Source organism: Pristis pectinata, chromosome 3, assembly GCF_009764475.1.
Source record: "Pristis pectinata isolate sPriPec2 chromosome 3, sPriPec2.1.pri, whole genome shotgun sequence".
NCBI classification, from domain to species: domain Eukaryota; kingdom Metazoa; phylum Chordata; class Chondrichthyes; order Rhinopristiformes; family Pristidae; genus Pristis; species Pristis pectinata.
Genome location: NC_067407.1, coordinates 29,519,010 through 29,539,709, shown reverse-complemented (window position 1 = coordinate 29,539,709; position 20,700 = coordinate 29,519,010). Strand labels below are relative to the sequence as shown.

The 20,700-nt window shown below is 36.9% G+C and overlaps 1 protein-coding gene across 1 annotated transcript in view; it reads left to right on the top strand.

Moving 5' to 3' along the window:
* The first annotated feature begins 2,436 nt into the window (after positions 1-2,436).
* pik3r3b (phosphoinositide-3-kinase, regulatory subunit 3b (gamma)) overlaps positions 2,437-20,700 on the top strand; it is a 448,961-nt gene continuing 430,697 nt past the window's right edge. The window contains exon 1 of the mRNA XM_052011087.1: positions 2,437-2,691. The gene's annotated coding sequence lies outside the window, so the exon portion shown is untranslated. The remainder of the gene's footprint in view (positions 2,692-20,700) is intronic.

Sequence of the window (20,700 nt, the reverse complement as noted above, 5' to 3'; positions counted from 1 at the left end):
GATAATGCACATCTTAACTACTTTGAGTTTGTTTTGCTGCATTAAGTAAGTGGAAGTTGTTGTATTTCAACTCTGGAATTCAATCCTTGTGTCCATGTTCGGACCAAGGCTGTCATGAGCTGTTACTAGTAAAGATCCAAATGGGTATCAGTGAGCAGGTTATTGTTGTCTTCCAGCACTTTACTGATAAGTGAGAGGAGTCTGATGGGGTGAGGCAATTGACTGAATTGGTGTTATCCATCATTTTGTGGGCAGGACATCCTTGGCAATTTTTTCACATCACTGGATAAGTGCCAGCCTTATTGTTGTGCTGGAACAGTATGGCAAGAGGAGTCCCATCCTTGGGACATGAATTCATCACCACAACCAAGACATTGTTGAGTCCCATAGCCTTTGCTGCATCCATTGCACTGAATAATTTCTTGAAGTCATGTTGGAAATGATCAAAGACTGTTTTAAATGATATGGGGGTGGGCGGGGCGGGGGCTCTGCACACTTCCTTTCCTAAAAGGCATCACTGAGACCTGATGGGTTTCCACAACAAACCAATGGTTTGGCTACCATTACTAGCTCTCAATGTTAATTAAAAATATATATATAATTAGCTGAATTGAAATTCTTCAGCTGCTGTGGCAGGATCTGAATCAGTCTTTCCAGGGCATTAGTCCAGGCCTCTGCATTCCTAGTCCTGTAACAAATAGGAGGCTACCATATCACTCAATGACATTGCATCTTCAGTGAACACTTAAAACAAAACCTGCAGATGCTGGAAATCTAAAGTAAAATCAGAAAATGCTGGAAATACTCAGCAGTCAGACCACCTCTGTGGGGAGAGAAACAGTGTTAATATTTCAAGGCGAAGACCCTGATTCAAAAAAAATCCTTGATTTGAAACGTTGATAACCGTGTTTCTCTTCCCACAGATGCGTCTTGACCTGCTCGGTATTTCCAGCCTTTTCCGCTTTTATAATACATTTGTAATATTTAATTGGTAACGGTACAATTGTTTATGATATAGAATTGTTTATGTATTTTCCCAAAACACTTGTAATACAGAAATCCTGTCTAAATCGACGGCCTTTTTACAATGATGACCTTGCTAGGATTTTTGCCCTTTCTTTTAAAGATACCACAAGTTTACTGCAGTCTTGCTCCACACCTCCGCGGCTCAACGTGCTTCAATGCAACATGTAGCGGCTCCAACCCGGTTAGTGAACCAGATTCTGCTCCTTCCCAGGGAGGTATCAGCGCATCTGCACAGATTCTGCAGTGCAATGACCGACTTTCACTTGCAATTTATCACTGACAGGGGGTGTGGTTAGACACGTCACACTATAAATGCTGGAAGTCTGGCTGGGTGAAAGTGACTGCAATGAACAGTCCAGACTGCGGAGTTTCGGATGTCTCAGCAAAGGCACAACTAAAATAAAACAACAGCAAAAAAAATGGAAAGACAGTACGCGTCACTTCCAGCACACCGTGTGGCGAGGTCTCTCTGAACCCCCTCCAAGAGCCACTGAGCATCTCAACGACAAATCGCGTGGGATTTGGAGAGGTAGCTATTTTTAATCCCAGTGTTAAAAATTGTGGACGTCTGGAATTATTTTATTTTAACTTCGTGTTTGTACTTTCAGATTCTATTAAGGAAAAAGAAGTCCTCTTATTGTGGGAATTTCTCGTTTTTAATTTGCGTTTTTATTTTGCTTAACTTTCTCTTTATGTTCGATGTCAACAGCTTCAGTGATATTTTAAAACTGGGGATGGGTGGGATTTGGTCCCTATTGGTTTGGGCGGTTGAAGATGCGTGTGCTCTGGAGATGAATTGCAGTGGGTAGATTTTGCTCTGTGGTGAATTATAAGATGAGCCTCTTCCCAAACGCTGTTAGTGTGTCCCATGCACTTACGTACAGCCACCTCCAGTGCCATGTATATATTAGATAAATATATGCGCATGCAATGGCCACTGATTTTTGGCCGCTTTAACAAGCTCTCTCTTTCTCTCTCTCTCTCCCTCTCTCTCTCTCTCCTCTCTTCTCTGTCTCTGGTCAATTCGGTAGGATTACTGGAAGGATTTGAACCGGATGGATTCCGCTTGATTAGCATCTGTCTGAGGCAGGGGGGGAAAAAGCCACGCAGCCAGCACACTTTGTGAAGTTTCACAGCGTCACCCAACTTGGGTGCCAGTCCTGTCGAAGTGAAGAGAATGGGAACCTCAGCAAATGGAACAGCGGGCATTTCGCACTGGGGAAATTAACAGGGGTTTGACATTGACCTTGAGTTACAGGGGAGAGCCACTGTTGGTCCTCAGGAGATACCACCTATTTTTAAAACAAACAGCATTTATTTCCTCCAATAGACCAACGATGTGCAGCGAGGGTTTCCAATACCGGGCTCTGTTTGAGTACAAGAAGGATGAGAGTAAGAAGACATCAACCTATTGCCCGGGTGATCTGCTCACCGTTAGCAAGTCGGTGCTGCTGACGGCCAATTACCAAGAAGGTGATGAGAAAAATCCCAAAGGATGGCTAAATGGAGTTAACGAAAGAAACAAAGACAAAGGAGACTTTCCTGGAACCTATGTTGAGTTTGTTGGACCGATCCGAATTGTGCCTCCAACTCCTAAGCCAAGACCAAGACCTGTCCCTCCTACTCCAGGCGGCTCGGCAGCGGCCAGTCCGGCTCCACTTTCTGGTAGGTGCCTTCCAATAACCTCGCATAGACATTTATTAAACGTTTACAGTGGTTAAAAATGGAATCGGCAGCAATAGTTTTGGCCCGTTAGTCATGATGCACGACGTTGATCAGGCGGAATGGATGAATTTGTGTTATTTTGAATATTTCGGGGTTGTAAATTCTTAGCTATGACGGCGTGAGCATGGAAACTACCCATATAAAATACGGTGATTAAAATAAGAGGATATAAAATTATATTATGCTTTGATTTTTGAAGAAAAGAATCAACTGGTCTTTGCCACCCAAACATTCTGTACCTTTTTCATTGGCACAACTCAACTGAGCATGCAGGAAATTAAAGAATTAAAGATTTAAAATGGGTTGATATTCTGTATTAACATTCTAAAATGCCTGATCTTTATATATTATTCTGGGTTTGTTAAAAACCGGTTAGAAGAGTTTCGGAAATATTGGATTAAAATCCAATTCTCTGGCATCAAATTATTATAACTTTGTACTTTTTTTTCAGTACCTGTACGTAGCTTCCATGTATTCTTAATGAATGCTCTCAGATCGGCTGGAATGTACAATTTAACAGATAATGCATTGCCTTGCTCATCTCCAGTTTTTAGTTGAGTATTATTTACTTACTATAGGGAATAGTCACCATGTCCTACATTAATGTTGCGCCATCATCATGCCATTTTTTTTTTGCTGTACCTAAAGGGTGTTATTTGTTTCAGGGACCCTGTTCTCTTCAAGAAAAAGCAAAAATAAAAGTTCACTCAGATGGAACTAGTAAATAATTCTGGATCCAGAGTTTTCTGATTTAATTACAGATAATCTTGCTTTCAGAAAGAGTTTCAGTTATTGTTTTTATAAACTTTAATAAATCAGGATATGATGGTGGCTTCCTTTCAATCCTGGGATCAATCCTGAGCATCAATGCTTAAGGCAGGTGTACTTAACTCTCAATTACTGCACAACAATTAAAATCTTGTTTTCTATACTTATGGAAAATCCATCAAAGTTAAATTCAAAGTCTTTAAATTAATGGCTGGAGTTAAGTTTGAATTTCCACAATTACAGTGCTTCAGGTTCAAACTCTCAACTCAACAGCAGATATGAAACCACACAATTCCTCTCAATGAGAAAGATGGACCAAAATATGGAAAATATTCAAGTAGTTTTTTTTTTAGTTTATGTTGGGTTTAGTGTATCTCTTTCATTCTTTGCAGCAAAACTGAAAAATTCAACACAGAATTTGAAAGTCCTTTTTTTCCTTGTCACAACTTCTGCAGTAAAGGTTGGATTAAACAAACAAGGTTTTACTAATATTTACACTGCATTATTTATTATTTAAGTACACTTTAAATAGTGCAACAGATCAAAAACAACATGTTCATGTCCTAATGAATGGTCAGTTGAGTATAAACAAAAATGGACAACTTTGGGGAATTAAATCAATAAGTTAGAGCAATCAAGTAGCCTTTGGGGATGAAATTATGAGGTGAGCAGATGAGATGGTGGATCTGAGATCTGAAACAGACAACTTTCACTTCAAACAAATTGAATCTGATATGATTTTGATGATGGGTATCCTTTTTATTGGATCTATCTAAACTTTAAGTCACTGTGAAAAATATTATCATTTATTCCATAATTACTACATCATCATTGCAGTAAATGTCTTAAATGTTTTGCACTTTTAATAGAGTTTTATTGTAAACTAAAAGCTTGAGTAGCAGCACTTTTGGCACATTTATGACTACGGTACTGAACATGCTCTATACAAACAAGGTAAGAATTTTTTTTGAATGCCCACAACAAAGGTTAATTTACCATGTGTGGATACTGCCTTGGCAAATAAGAATGCACATATGAGATATATACTAAAAATGTACTGACTTCAGAACATTGTTGTTACTAATTTTTGAAGGCGATTAACAGAGGCTTGTGCAGAATACCTTTACCAATATGATAACCAAGGCAAAGATTACCATAGTTCTTAAGGGAAAAAATTGGGCTCATCAGAAGTGCAGAAAGGTGTTGGAAATTGCACGATTAGCTTGAATTAGACTAAAGATGGTGCTTAATACTACGTAGACATTGAGACTTGCATGTGTAGCCATTACACGTAAGAAATGGAGGTGCTGTATTCATGCAACAATGTTTAATTTTTTTTAAGAATGATGACATTATAATTAATAAAAGGCTGTGCTTAATTGAAAGGCACGGTTACATCAAATGCTATTGGAAACAATAAATAACTGGAAGAGGTAAAATTCTTTTTGTTATAAATGCATTGCACTTATATTTGTCAAAAAAAGCAAATACAATTTTTCAGAAAATAATCAAAACACTGTTTTTGACATAATAATTTAAAGGAAAAGTCTGTGAAACCACTTCCCATTTATAAGCATCTATTCCATAGGAATTGAATGTATATAACCCAAAACCTCCCCTTGTCTCTGGACAGGCATCTTACATACAATTTACTTTTAGATTATGTGAATCCAATGTTTAAATAAGACCTGAAGTAGAATGTCTCTTTTTTTTAATTTGGTATCTTCCATCTATTGAAGATTGCACAATTTTTGACAGCTGAATATTTTGTTGTTCATGTCCCTGTATTTGTTTTTATTTTCCTGATTGGAAAGAAAACTGAAAATAATAACACACTGTGTTTAGGTAATGCTAGTTCAGCATCACTTTGAGGTTTGGATTCTTATATTTTGAAGCGTAACTTACTGAAAGTGAAGGGCTTCCGACAACGCATGGGTTTTTGAACTGATCAATAAAACTGAGCAGGAGGCAGAGCGAATGGCTTTCATATAGCTTCTCTTTTAATACTGAAGACCTCAGAGGAAACGGGGATAAAATGTTTTCGAAAATGGGATGATGCATAGTTAGCAGAAATGAATAAAATATTTATCTAGGAAAATCTAGGTTAGGAAATGGGAATACTACTGCTGAATGCTGTTGGGATTGCATCTTCAGCACTTGAAGCAGATTTGTTTTCTGGTTCAGCAGACAATTTAAAGTATTTTCCCTGTATAATTTGTATTGTTTAGAAGAATTATTAGCTTACGTGGTAGTTTCTTCCCAGTTTAAAAATGAAATGTTGTTTTTGTCCAAAACATATAGCTGCTGATATTAAGTCAAAAAGAATTATTGACAAGAATCATGTTCAACAGACAGGATTTCTTCATTATAGCCTCTCTCCTTTGATAATTTTCTGTTAGTTCATGACATTTATTGATTTTACTAACCTTTACACCCTTAGTTTATCAAAGGGAAATGTATTTGTAGGATTAATATTCAGAACAAATTTTCAAGTCAGTTTTGATTTTAAAAAATCATTCAAATTAAACAGTTAAAATTATGGAGATTTTTGGTTTGTTTGAACTGAGTTTTGTTGGCTTTATCTGTCCATTACAGCTAAGCTAAGTCACAAGGATAAGATTGATCACATCCTAATGTGTAACATTATATACAGTATATGACCTAACTTTCAGATTTCTCTGCTAAAATCCATACCTAATTGGTAAATATTTTAGCAGAAGTGCTGTCTATTGTTGGTGCAGCAATTTAAAAATAGCATGATTGTTAGTGTTGTATTGAAGTACGCTTTGACTCAGTCTCACATTCACTTTATAAGTCATGCTTTTTGTTGAATAAATCTGACTGGATGCAACTCTGGTATGGCGCAACACCTAAGTGACTTCAGCTAACTTTCGCGTGTGATTTCCACCCCCAACCACTGATAAAGTATACTACGGTCATGGTAGGTAAAATATATATCAGCAATACACCTGGTTTAGGGAGGTAACTATTTTCACTTTTGTGGTCTACAACCACCTTCATCTCTGGCATTCGTTAAATCCTTCTACCCAAGTGCTTTGCATGACCCTCACTGGGCTTGGCTTTTGACTTTTCATTTCTGATGATGTACTTTGTAGAAAATGACACACTATGTTACTTACATCTGCATGTATGCTTACACAAGTATATGCATTTTCCTGGGAAATTTAAAGGTTGACTTGTTTTATAATCTTTACCTTAGACTAAGGTATTGCCAGGTGTTTGTCAGCCCTGATTTGGCTGCAAGGTGTCAATGAGAGTTCCGAGGAGGAAGAGACATAAATGAACTGATGGAGGGGAAGGACCATATCGTATTAACCGGATTGGTGGAGGTAAAAGTAAACAGGTTGAAGTAACGTGAATAGGTAGAAGAGTTCTAGCATGAGTAGTGTCACCGTGAAGGTGGAGGATTTGAAAGGGATGTAATGTCTCACGGCCTCGTTTTCTATAGAGTGCTTTTCCAAAAGGAACTAGAGTACTGAGGATAAAGTTAGAATAGGGAAAGTTAACCTCTGGATCATTAATGATTTGTTGAAATTCCAAATTTATTTTACTCTTTTAAACAAAAAATCTTCATAATATAGGCAAGCATGCCCAGGAGCTCCATTTATTAGTTTTTTGTGTTACTTATGATAATGCAAGTGAAGGAATTTTATGTATATCTACATTGAATTACAAATTTGTGGCTACTTTAATGTCAGAGCTGTCCTTCAACTGTTGGCTGCTTGGTTGCCCTGTTTCTTTTACAGAAGATGTAAAGTTGGCCCTTGTCAGTTTTCCTGGATTGCATATCCCAACAGTTGAGCACTGGGGGCATGGAAAGATTTCTGCAAATAGTTTACATACACACAGAGCAACAGAAGAAAGATCACTTCTTCCTAATTTATTCTGAGCCTGTTCACAAAATGATGTCTCAGTGTTGGTGAAAGATCTAATGACTCAGAATAGAAGCGTGTTGAGAAACTAACACACCCACATTTACAGGAATTCCATTGTTTTAGAGTGAATTATATCTAACATTAAATCTTCAAAAGCAAATGGGCAACATTGTAACTTTGGTAGAATGCTTATTCAGCATTGAGATGTGAAATAGCTGCTCTAGTGCTTGCAGAATGTAAAATAGTGTCAGATGTTAGGTACTTAAATTGCATTACAATATGAATATAAAGTGTGCGAATGTTATTCCAGCTTCATTTAACTAAGAATCTTCAATGGTTAACAGCTTGAATTCATCTCTGCATCTGTTTTATGAAAATATAATTCTAATTTCAAAGTTTTAGTTCATGCTTGCTTTCCATTTGTAGATTTCTATATAATAAATCAATACAAAACAATCGTGAGCTTTCACTTAAAAATACCTTGTAGGCAGGGATCACCCAGCATAAGTTGGGAGCACACAAATAAATGGAAGTGAAGGATCTTAGCTGGATAATGTATGGAGTATAATGTTTTTTTTATTCAGGACAGAGCTGCTCAGTCTGCAATTAGGGCAAATGCTCTAAACCACTTTTTTATGTAGGACTGTTTGCGAAATGGTGGTCCTCAGGCAGCAAAGCACTCTCACAAACCATGTATGGGATTCACGGTACAATGTTGTGACATGCCCTGCTCATAATTATCAGAGTATGGCTACAATTTTCAGTGGGGTGAAAATATTCTAAAACAGCTTTGCTTTAATAAAGGAAAGACATTGCTTTCCTCTTGCATTAACAGCTAGTAGGTCTCAGTTGGCTGCAAATAATTTCTTTATCACAGCAACAGAGATAGTATTCTGTGCCTTTTATTGATTTTACTTCTGCACATAAACAATTTGACTGAGAATGGATATTTTTTGTGCAAAGAGTTTGATTAATGAGTATTATTTTTCTTTTGAAAGACTTTCTTCCTGACATTTGAATTCGGAGCATTTTGTGGTTAAAAATCGGAGATGTTTTTGATTTGCCTAATTGCGACATCTAACACATTTGTGAAAATGTTATGAAACCAAGACCCAGCCATTGTACCTAAGTCATGTAAAGAAGCATGCTTCAGTAAAATCAAGAGTTTAATGTTACATTTTAAATCATGGGAGATGTTGAAATAATTTAAGATTTTCCAAATCAGTGAACTGTGTTACAGACGAGAACTCCATTTTAGTTGAAAATCACTGTTGTCCTTGGTTGGAGATGTTTATTTTATCTTCGTATTGTGGACAATATGATTGCAAATTTTAAAATCTGTAACAGAGTGTTTCATTTTTGTTTTGAAAGTATATAATATAAAGAATTTATAAATTGTAGCTTGCAGTGTTTACTTGCTGCTGCTTCAATAGGTATGCACTTGTATTTGTCTGTACGTTATCTACCTTGGCATAATATAGCTGCTCTTGGGGAAATGCATGCAAAGATGATAACTTGTCTCTATTAAGAAATGAATAGATAATCTGCCTATGGAGGTTAAAAATTAGACTAAATTGTAATTCTAGTTGTTTATTAGAATCATTCTATTTATAACTTTTGTTTTGCTTTAAGTTGTTATTAAATGGAATATTATTCTTTTAGTACATATGTTCTGTGCTTGTTATGCGAGCTAACTGTCAAATGCTGCAAATAGATTACTGATGTTATAGACTTGATTCAAGCGATCCCAGAACCAACTGATCAGATTTAGCCCCTTGGTGCATCCAGTCGTGAACGGTGGTGGACAAATAATAACTGCTGAGTGGAGATGGCTCCATGACAGTACAGGCCATCCCCGGGTAATGAACGGGTCTGTTTTCACTGACGTCCATAAGCCAATATCTTTGCCATGACTTGGAAAATACACAAATTCACTTGATGTGGCAACCATACCTCCATGGTATTGTAATGAATGGCATCAAAAGCACATAAGACTGATAAAAAGTAACAATTACTAAAATTAGAGAAGGAGAGGAAAGTAGTTCTGCCATTTGTAGAAACAAAAATATGTATGTACGTCAGGATTTTGAATTTAATAATACTTTTGAATTTAATAATACTCTGGGATCTTGATCGCATGTAGCGGTGTTCATAAGTTGGGTGCTCATAGTTTGGGGATGGCCTGTATTTCCCAGCAAGTGAGTGTAGAAATCAAATCTGGAGCATTTGAAAACCTTTCAGCTAAAACTGCTGGCACTATTACAGCGCCAGTGACCCGGGCTCAATTCCCGCCGCTGTCTGTAAGGAGTTTGTATGTTCTCCATATGTCTGCATGGGTTTCCTCCGGGTGCTCTGGTTTCCTCCCACATTCCAAAGACGAATGGGTCAGGAGTTGTGGGCATGCTATGTTGGCACCGGAAGAATGGTGACACTTGCGAGCTGCCCCCAGCACATTCAAAGTAATGCAAAAAGTCACATTTCACTGTGTGTTTCGATGTACATGTGACTAATAAATAATATCAATATCAGTTCGGCCTTCACTGAGCTCTGCACCTTAATAGAAGTCAAGCAATATGACTGTTATCATTCCAAATGTTATCACAGAACAACTGAGAGCACTGGATGCAGCAAAGGTTATGGGACTACAAGACTTGTGAAGATTTGTGCTCTAGATCCAAACAAGCTGTTTCAGTATACCCATAACACTGGTATTGAGCCAATAATGGGGAATATATTGCCAAAGTATGTTCTAGCCCCCAGAAAGGACAAATTCATTCAAGACAAATAGTCTGTTGAGAGGCATCATTCACACCTAAAAACCGTTGACTGAGGTTCAGCTTGGATTTTGTCAGGACCACATTATTCTCTTCTGAATTTTTATGGTCAAAGAAGGAGAAAATGATGGGTGTGTTTTAAATCTGCCACTTTGCCAAAGGCAGATATCAAGGTAGCATTCAACATATTGTGACTTCAATGAAACTGAAATCAATGGAAATCAAAAAGAAAAACATTTCACAGGCTGGAGTCATGCCCAATGGAAAAGAGGGTGATTGTGGTTGTTGGAGGTCAATATTCTCTGCTCCAGGACATTGCTGGAAATGTATCACAATCATTCCTCATTGCTAGGTCAAAATCATGGAGCATTTTGGTAGTAACTTCACCACAAAAATTGTAATGGTTCAAGAGGGCAGTTTACCACTATTTTCTCAATGGCAGGTACAGATGATCATTCAAGTGATAGCCACGTTCCTTGAATGAATAAAAAAAAATTCCTCTTTTTGGGGGAAAAGATGTCAGTTAGCTTGTTGCTGTTACGTGTAACTGATAATTTGATATGTTGTATTTTAAAACTATTTGCTGCTTTTATTTACACAACATTATTGATAGGTAAAGATTCTGAAAGATGTCCTCGATTTAAGTTGTGGTAAGGTAGTTCTTTCAGATTAAATCCCAGATGTGTTCAGAAACATTTTCCTAAAGAAATAATAGAACATATTTTCCCAATATGTTCCAGGAAATTAAAACATTTTCTTTAAAACATTGATGTTCCAGTGATTAAAAATATAACAGCTGTTGTTCAATTCAAAATCTGGTTTTAAATTGCCAAAATGGTTTAGTTTGTTTAATAGCACTTTTTCTGAACTTAACTTGATGCCATTTGTTGACATGTGCCAGAGATTGTCTTATGGCCACACCTAGCTCGTGGATAGTTACAGATATACACTTGCATGATTCATTCAGGTTGTAGGTGGCATCGGGTAACTTTAAAATGTGTGCCATCTTTTGTTTTGTCTAATTTGAAGAATAATTTTCATCCAAATGAAGAGAAGTTTTTAGCTGATGCTGAAACATTTCCTTAAGGTGCTTATTTCTTAATATAAGTGCTTATTTTGATTTCCTTTAATGGATATTGGCTTGCATACAAGTGAAGAGGGAGTTTCAGTATGACCTTCTGCTAAAGATAAATATCTCCAAATATTATGTTTGACCCTCAAAATACTTAATTTATAAAATGCTTGGACACATGCAGTGCACTATTTTGTGCTGATATTATGTACCTTGTCTGAGTATTCAGTCAGTGCTCTTTCTGCATAGCTTAAATTGAAGCATTGTTTCTATTTTGTATTGATGTTATAGAAATTGCCATAAACAGTGGATAATTTCAAAGTCATAACATAATCATTAATTTCAAATGGTGTCTTCTCAAGCCTTGCTGTCATGCAATCTGAAGATTTCAACTTCATTTTTATAGCCAGTCATACATTTTTGCATTTTGACTGTGCTATATATCAGAACAGAGTCTGAATAAGACTTTTTGAAAGTGGCAAGCTGGTTTTCTACAGAAAGCTATGGCACAGGTTAAAGATTGCTGCAACATCTGGCTGAAATGTGTTTGAGGAAAATTTCCATGAAATTCATATAAGCAACTACCAATTTTTCTGTTAGGGTGACTGCTCGTTATTTTTCCACCAGTAGTGTATGCTGGAATCATGCTGATCATGGAATTTGACAACTCTATTGCAATATAATTCAAAGATTCAAGCATAATTATAATACAGGAAATGCTGGAAAGACTTTTCCTCAGTATTTTTGCTGATCTTTACATTTTAGTTGCTCCTTGATTTAGTTGTGTCAAGAGTGCCTAAACTTCATCTTTCCTGGCATACTGTATCTGCTATGGGAACAGCATAGCATCCCCTCCCAGACATCTTTGTGAGCAATCTTCGAGTGGATTATTTTTTTGAGTTACCCGAATGCAAATAGAAGTTGAGAAAAATGCTGCAGATGTTATTTTCATATTTGTGGGTCAGTGATCACATTCATCAAATCATTGAACCTTGCCTTCGCAAACTAAAAGTGAGGAAAGACAAAAAGTAAAACTAAATGTTGCATATAACATAATTAATAATCCACATGTCAATATGAATGTCAATGAATTGAGGGGCTCATAATTTGAAAAACTTCCTTTGGTGATCACAAAATACATTGAAACAAATAGAGTTCATCTAAAAACTTGAGTTCATAATGCACATTTCAGGACCTAAGTACATAAAGTATTTTGCAGGCAATGAATATTTTGAAGGACAAGTCCTATTGTACTGGAGCAGAATGAGCCCATTGGAACACAAAGAGAATTCCCTGCTCTTCTTCCAGTATTGCCATGGGATTTTTCACATTCACTTGAGAAAGAAAATGAGGTCTTGGTATGACATCTTATGTCAATGATACCACCACTGAAGGTGTGGGAGGAGGATGCTGTCTCAGCCTAGATTATGAGCTCAACTGTTTGCAGTGCTGGCTGAACTCATCTAGTCTAACACGTACTTCATTGGAAAAGTTTTAAATGCCAAACATATAAGGAAGAGTGATCAGAACTAACTTTGTAAGTATCCAAGGAAAGCAAATCAATCCCTCTATAGATCTTTGGGTCCTCTGGGATTAGATTTTACAAATTAGGATTTTCAGTGAAAAGCTTTGGATACTAGATCTGCAGAGATGAATTTACTTTTCATCTATTAATGAATACAAATCATGTGCATCTCTGAACTTGGATCCTATTATTAGATTCCCGACAAATCTAAGGCTATTTCCCATCTCTCTAATGAGTTCAAATTTGTAAATATGGAGTAAAAAAAATTGAACTCAGTGTCTGAAAGTTAATCTGAGAGAATGCAATGCCCACTACAGAATCCATCTGGTTTTCATTCCATTGTGGTTATGAGAATAAGCAGCATAGCTTCAAGACAGGAAAACTACATGTGAATCTCAAGCTTCGTGTTACTGTCAGTGGGAAAAATTTTCAGCAGAGATTCGGTACTATTTCACTGAGCATAGTGGATTGGAAAAATAGGCTTGGTGGATTTGTGGTCTATGGCTTTTATTATTTTAATTTCTTATGAACTTAATTGTTAATGTGTGGCTAGTTGCTGAAATATAATAGTTCATTGGTCCTTGATCAATGAGTACATGAAATTTCCTTTAAGAGTTGAATCATACATTCATGTTCTCCTTCACGTGAACATTAAGTGATTTTTTTTTTCCTTAAATATACACTTTTCAAATTGCAATTCCTGTGGTTGTGATTTTTAGCTGACAGCATGGCACAGGATAAAACCCACAATGAGAAACCTAAATTGCACTCTATAGAATTTCTGCTTGACCATTTTTGATCTTTCACATTATCTTGGCCAATTTTATATGAATTACTCTAAAAGCAACCACATACCCTTCTTAGGGAGGGTTCAGATATTTTATGAGATTTGCTGCACCAGTAACCCAGGAGTCATGAATTTAAAACCCACGATGGAGAATTGTGAAAGTAAGCTCAAGAAATTTGATAATTTAGGGACAATCACAAAAATGGATTGGCCATGAAAAACTGCTGGATTTCTGTAAAACCTCAAATGCTTCAATAATGTTCTTCATTGAAAGCATCTGCCACACATAACTGGCTTGGCCTACATGAAACACCACTCCAAGACTGCAGAATAAATATTTCTGAAATGTGGTATTACTTCCTAGAAATGTATAATATCTATAGTAATCTATAATATTCACTGCATTAACTTTTTGACTATAGTTTTCGTCTGGAATCTTTATGGAATTCTAAAATATTGATTTTCTTATCTTTTTATCATTTGACGCTAACAAGCAGTTTATAAGGAGATACTGATTCTCATGGGAGGGTTGTTAACACAAGGTAATTAGCAATTAAATAAGATGAGTTTCCTTTTCCACATCGAGTGGTTAAGGCCTGATAGTGAGTGGTTGAGGCAAATTCGACAGGCCTTTTTAAAAGGCAATTGGATATTTACTTGAATGCAAAAAGACTGCAATGTTATTGGGAAACTACAGGTTACTGGAACTGATTGGTCATCTCTTTCAAAGAATACCAGGCATGGGTACAATGGGTAAAAGGCCTACTTCTGTGATGTAGGATTTTATGGCAACTAAACTTTTAACTTCTTTTGATGAAAAACACAATGATGCTAGAGGAACTCAGCAGGCTCGGCAGCAGATCTCCACGGATGCTGTCTGGCCTGCTGAGTTCCTCCAGCATCATCATGTTTTTCATCTAGATTACAGCATCTGCAGTCCTTTGTTTCTCTCTTTTAACTTCTTTTTTCATCAGTACATTCATTCTTCTGCCGTTGTTTCAGTGTCATGGCTATTCATACATGCTCACCTCTTTGGACTATTTTAGTTACCATAATGCATGTCCTTACTCGAAGAACAATACCAAAAGCTCGGACCTGCTACTTAAAGATCATTGCCATTAGACTAACAGTGAAAGGTGTTTGAGGTCCTAGCAAACCAGATGGTCTACATAGGTGACAATAGAGTACTTCATTGTGTAGGACAAGAAGAAGCTGAGAAATAGTTACTGGAATTGAAGTGAAAAGTAAGCCAGAGTTAGATTACTCATATAGTAAATAAAATATTAAAAATTATCTCTACAGTTATTCTACACATTTTGAGTGATTTAATTAATGGAAGCATTTAATATTTGCTTTAATAAAGAGCTTGCCAATCCCAACTATGATTTTTGGAAACAAATCAACAGTCTTAGAACAAGTAGCTTGTTTTGATTGTTGCAATTTCACTGATGTGCTTGTCCGAGATTGTCTGCTACATCACTTGACACTGCAGTACTGAAGCAATAGTGGCTGGCTGCTGAATGCTACCATTGTGCAGCTTTGTACAACCAGAGTATGCTTTGGCACGATTTGCTGTTCTGTGAGATAGAACTGAGCCAGCTGAAGATTGATCACTGCAACTGTCGTAGACTGAAAGAAGGGCTTGTGCTTGTACTGAAACATAATTTTGGACGTGATAAAATTATTCTTTCACTTTCTGTAATCTTGCATTTACCATTAGTGAAAATAAGTTTGTTGCTTTAAATGGACCATACTGTGTAAAATATGTGCATCATACAAGTATTGAACACATTATCCTGGGACTAATTCCTACAGTCTGCCTGATCATAGAACATGAATCTAGATCACGGGCAATTTTCTTCCTGGAGGTTGTGGTAATTACAGTTATATTGAAAAGTTATTCATTTTTTTCAAAAATTTCCTCTTAAATGAAGTTTACACTTTCCATCATCTCTTGACAATCTACATTGATCCTGAGAATTAGGGACAAGAGGCATTCAGGTCTAACTTTAAAGGAAATTAGTGATCCCTGAAGGATATGGACAGCAAGTGGTTGGATGGAGAAACATAGAGAAATGTATAGATCCCTGAAAGCAGCAGGCTAGGTTTATAAGTGGTCAGCAAAATATTGGGGGGATAATTGAGGAAGAGAATATTGGAGCAAGGAGGTCATGCCAGAGCTATATAAAACACCGGTTGGGTCATAGCTAGAGTGTTGTGTACTGTAATGGGTGTAGAAGGAATTTGAGGATGTTGCCAGGACTAAAGAATTTTAGTTCTGAGGAGAGGTTGTCCAGTAGGTGCTACAGGAGAAATCATCTTGTTAAAAAGAGGACAGAAGAGGATGAGGGAAGATTTGGTACAATATGTATAAAATTATGAGAGATCTTGACAGGCAGGGTGAACAGGAAGCACCTGTTCCCATTAGCAGAGGGTTCAATGATTAGGGGACAGATTTAAGGTACAATGTGGAAGAAATAAAGAGGAGCTGAGGGAATATTTTTCATCCAATATGTGGTGGGGATCTGGAACTCGCTGCCCGAAAGGGTAGAGAAGTCAGAATCCCATTTAAATAGAACCGGACTACGCACTGGAGCTGTAGTAACCCTACAGGGCTAACAGCCAGAGCTGAAAAGTGGGATTAGCTAAATAGTTCTCTTTTGGCAGGCATGGACACAAGAGCCAAAATCGTATCTTTTTACTGTAAGTTTCTATAATTCACTGCAGTTCTTATACTTAGAAATTACATTGAAATGATTTTATGCAATTTCTATGGTTAAATGTGGTGGAAATCCAAGTTAAAATTTGTTAAGTTGAGGAAGAGTTACCAAAAACAGAAAATGCTGGAAGCACACAGCAGGTCAGACAGCATTGGTGGAAAGACAAGCAGTTGATGTTTCAGGTCCAGAACCTTTTCATCAACCCTGGGAAAGAGAAAAAAACAAGTTAGTTTTGGTAGCAGAGAAGATGGGTAGGAAAAAAAGGAATATCTTTGAGAAGGTTAATGTGCTTAATGTGCACAGCCTCACTTTTAACAACACGTAATTTGCTGGTAACTGCCCCATTAACCCATCTGGACTCACTCTATCAGAGATATTCCCTTTGTTCCACCCATCCCTCCCATACCTTCTCTTCAACCTAAAACTAATTTGTTTCTCTTTCCCTGTTCTGAAGTAGTGTCCCAGATCTGATACATTATTTCTGTTTAGCTTTCCACATATGCGGCATTGACTCGTTGAATGTCTCCAGTATTTTTTTATTTTTATTTCGAAGGGGCAGGCATGGTAGTGTAGCGGTTAGCGTAGCGCTATTACAGCGTCTGTGACCCGGGTTCAATTCTGGCCGCTTTCTGTGACGAGTTTGTATGTTCTCCCCATATCTGCAAGGGTTTCCTCCGGGTGCTCTGGTTTCCTCCCACCTTCCAAAGACATTTGGGTTAGGAGGTTGTGGGCATGCTATATTGGCGCTGGAAGTGTGGCAACACTTGCGGGCTGCCCCCCAAGAACACTCTACACAAAAGATGTATTTCACTGTGTGTTTCAATGTACATGTGACTAATAAAGATATCTTATAAAAGAAATTTTCCAGCAACTGTAGTTTTTTTTTACTTTTAAAGAAATAACAAATCTGTTTGCGAGTCCAAGCACCAAACCAAACTGAAGAAGTAATTGATGGATTAAAAAAAACATTTTCTTGCACAAATTAATGCAAATACCTCTTGCTATTTCCAGTCTTGTTTGGTCAAGGTATTTTCCTCTTTGCTATCCTGCACAGAAGTCAGAAGGAAATTATTGAGTGACAAAAAGAAATTGTCATCAACTTATCGTGGTTCATCTCTCAATGCTTCATCGAACTATTTGCACAAGTAAAGATAGAAGGGGAGGTGATGAGAAGTCTGATGTTGGAAGTTGGTTTGTTCTTGTACCAGCATTTAGCTTGTACTGTGGGAACATTTCATGCAACACTGCTATAACTCGGTTACATTTTCAAATGTGTATTGTCATCAGGGCAATTTTGTTGAGATTGTGGATTCTCTGGAAAGTCCTGTTGTAAACAAACTTTTGCTTCTATTCATTATATCCAGCGATGGTGGAAAATATTTGCATAGTATTTAGGACTGTTTTTAGCATTTGAAGCTTTTTGCTGTAAAAGCAAAAATGCAGTTAAGAAATGCACAGTGATTGCCTCACTGATTAATCTTGACCTAAGATTTGCACTGGATAAAGTGATGTAGTTTATAAATCATCCCAGATATTAACTTTGGCATTCCTTCATTTGAAGCAATAGTTAATTAAAGGATAAATAGTGTTTGAGTGAATGCAGGTGGGAGAAAGGCTCTAACGTTGTGGCTTTGACTCTTCCACTTATACTTTGTTTATGCACAGTTCTTTACTGGGAGGATCACTGAACTTATCCTATAATTTCATGGTATGCTTCAAACTTGAAGTTTTTTCTATATATAGATTTTGAGTATAATTGGGCCAGAAATCCAAAGGCATAATTTAACTTTATGAAATCTCCATATGGAGTGTCTTAATGTTGCCTACTCTCTATCTATTTCACCGTTCCAATTCCTATCTAACTTTACGGGTTCCCTCATTTTCATTCAGCTTGGCAAAAAGATTACGCTTGTATCCTCACTATTACATAACTATTTACTTCTTCCAAAGGTCTTCTGGTTGCCTGGAATATATTCAGTATGGGAACTGTCAAGGAACACAGTTATTTTGGAATTGAGGGACCTTTAAAGTTTCTGCATAGATTTGAATTAAACATTTTCAAATTGTTACAAAGCAGTATTGATACCAAAATAAGAAGACTCTATCATTATGGTCATCTTAATAAAGCACTAAGTTTGGTCACTAGATTGTTTGCCTTACAAAATAGTTTTTGACCATTATGGTGCAAGTTGTTTATTAATTGATTGTACTGTTTTAATCAAATTTTTAATATTCTTTCATAATTACTTCACATAGCTGTTGATTATGGTAGACTTATTCAATACACTGCATCACCTCTGTGGGATCTGGCCATACTTGTTATCACCATGCAACATCTGTTTACAAATCTTGAATAGCTGCTTATGTGGATAGGTATCTGTATCGAAGGAAGTGATCATTGTATTCTAGTCAACAACAAATGATGCTGTCTGATTTACTTTCAGTCAGTCTACAATCTTCTAAAAGTGTATTTAGATCATCATTTGGTTTTGGACAAAATTGAAAATAATGATTCCAGCCGACACATCTGACTTGCTTGTAGAAAGTGCTCCAAGTGTGGTCATTTAAAATGCCTGAAAACTGCTGCAATTAAAACAAAATATGAAATTCCCAGAAGTTTTTGGGAAGAGGGAAGGGCATTGTTCAATGATTAGAAGTAGTGGTCAAGATTAGAATTTTCATTTACGTAATATGAATGTGTTATAGCATGGATCAAAATACTGTTGTGAGTGTTGTGATTAAATCTAACATAACTTTCTCCCTCTCCCCTGGTGATTGAGAATTGTGGAGCTATGTGACCCATTTATTGTTTGTAGCAAAAGCAGAAGAGTAAATGAGAGTATGATGCATAGTTTTATGATCTCACGTCAAATAACAAACAAAAGAAATTTTCTTGCATTCTGCTTTCATATGTGGTAACTTAGCTAAACAGGGTGCCATTAAAGACTGTTCAATTTAAAGGTCAGATGAAGCTGGAACTGAACAAGGTCCTTGTGGGGAGGGAGTTTAACTGTTGCTGTGATAATGTCATAGAGAAGTATAGTAAACTGGTATTTTCATTTGCTGGGCCAGTTATTGATTGGAATTGTAGCAGCACTAAAGCTGAAATTTTGCAGAAATCTAACCAAGTATTATCTGAAGGCTGAAGATTACGTCCTATTGGAAATTGTGTTTTGTGGGATGATGCAAATTATTAAAGCTTAACATATTTGAGAAGTTACAGTGGAAAGCTTATGTATAGATACAATTATCAGTAATAGATGTTTTGTTTGCCTGGAGATTAGGTAAAGAAACTCATTAGAACCTAGTGCTTTAATTTCTGTAACTTGACCACAGATGCAGTTTTGGATCTTTTCTTGCCAATGGGAGATACCTCTGAGTGGTTCAGAGCAATCTGTTGGCTTGTTCTTGGAGTGAATCCTGGATGTTGAATTGTTCATAACTTAGCAATTTCACTAAAAGAGCCTCCAGTGTTGGACAAAAAATTGTAAGTGGAAATGTTTCTTTGTGTTGTATTAGATGCAGGCGAATGTCATACTAACACTTGATGTAGGGAAATACTGTTTCTGAGTGCTAACACATTACACAAATAACCGGTTCATTGAATCATAGACACATGTGGCACAGAAGATGCATTTGCTAATTGTATTCATGACAGCCAAATATGAACATAATGTTAATCTCACTTTCTGTTTCACGTACAGAGTGTTGTAGGTTGTGGCCATCCAAGTACTGCTAAAAATCTGCTTCTACCACTATTCCTAACAGCAAGGTCCAGTCTCCATCACGTGACTTTTTTTCCCCTCAAGTCCCTTTTAATTCTTCTACATAAATCTGTGTCTCCTCCTCTTTGCTGATGGGGAAATATAATTTGCTTTCACTGCCTCTAGGCCACATATTATTGTATACTGCTCAGTTAAATATCCCCTGGTTCTCTCTTGTTGCAAAGAAAAACCCCAACCTCGCCAGTGCTGGAATTCTCCGTTCCTTGCAACATCCTTGTAAATCTCTTCTGCACATTTTCATGCAGTCACATCATTCCTGCAGTTTGGTAACCAGACTGTACAACGTACTCAAGCTGTGGTCTGACTTGTACTTTTTTGCAGCTGCAGTGTGATCTCCCTGTTCTTGTATCCTGTACCTCAGCCAATAAAAGCAAGTACCCTGCAATCTTTCTCAACCACCTTATCCGCCTTCATTGATCTGTGCACATGCACTCCAAGGTTCCTCTGTTTCTATATCTTTCTTGGGATCCTATCATTAGTCATGCATTGCTTCCACTCTTCAATGGTATTATCTCACACTTCTTTGGATTGAAGAGATTCAGCATGCTTTAACAATCAAATTGATTTACCACACTCTGATAAATAATAGAATAATTAAAGCCACTAGCTGAGTTAAAAGTTG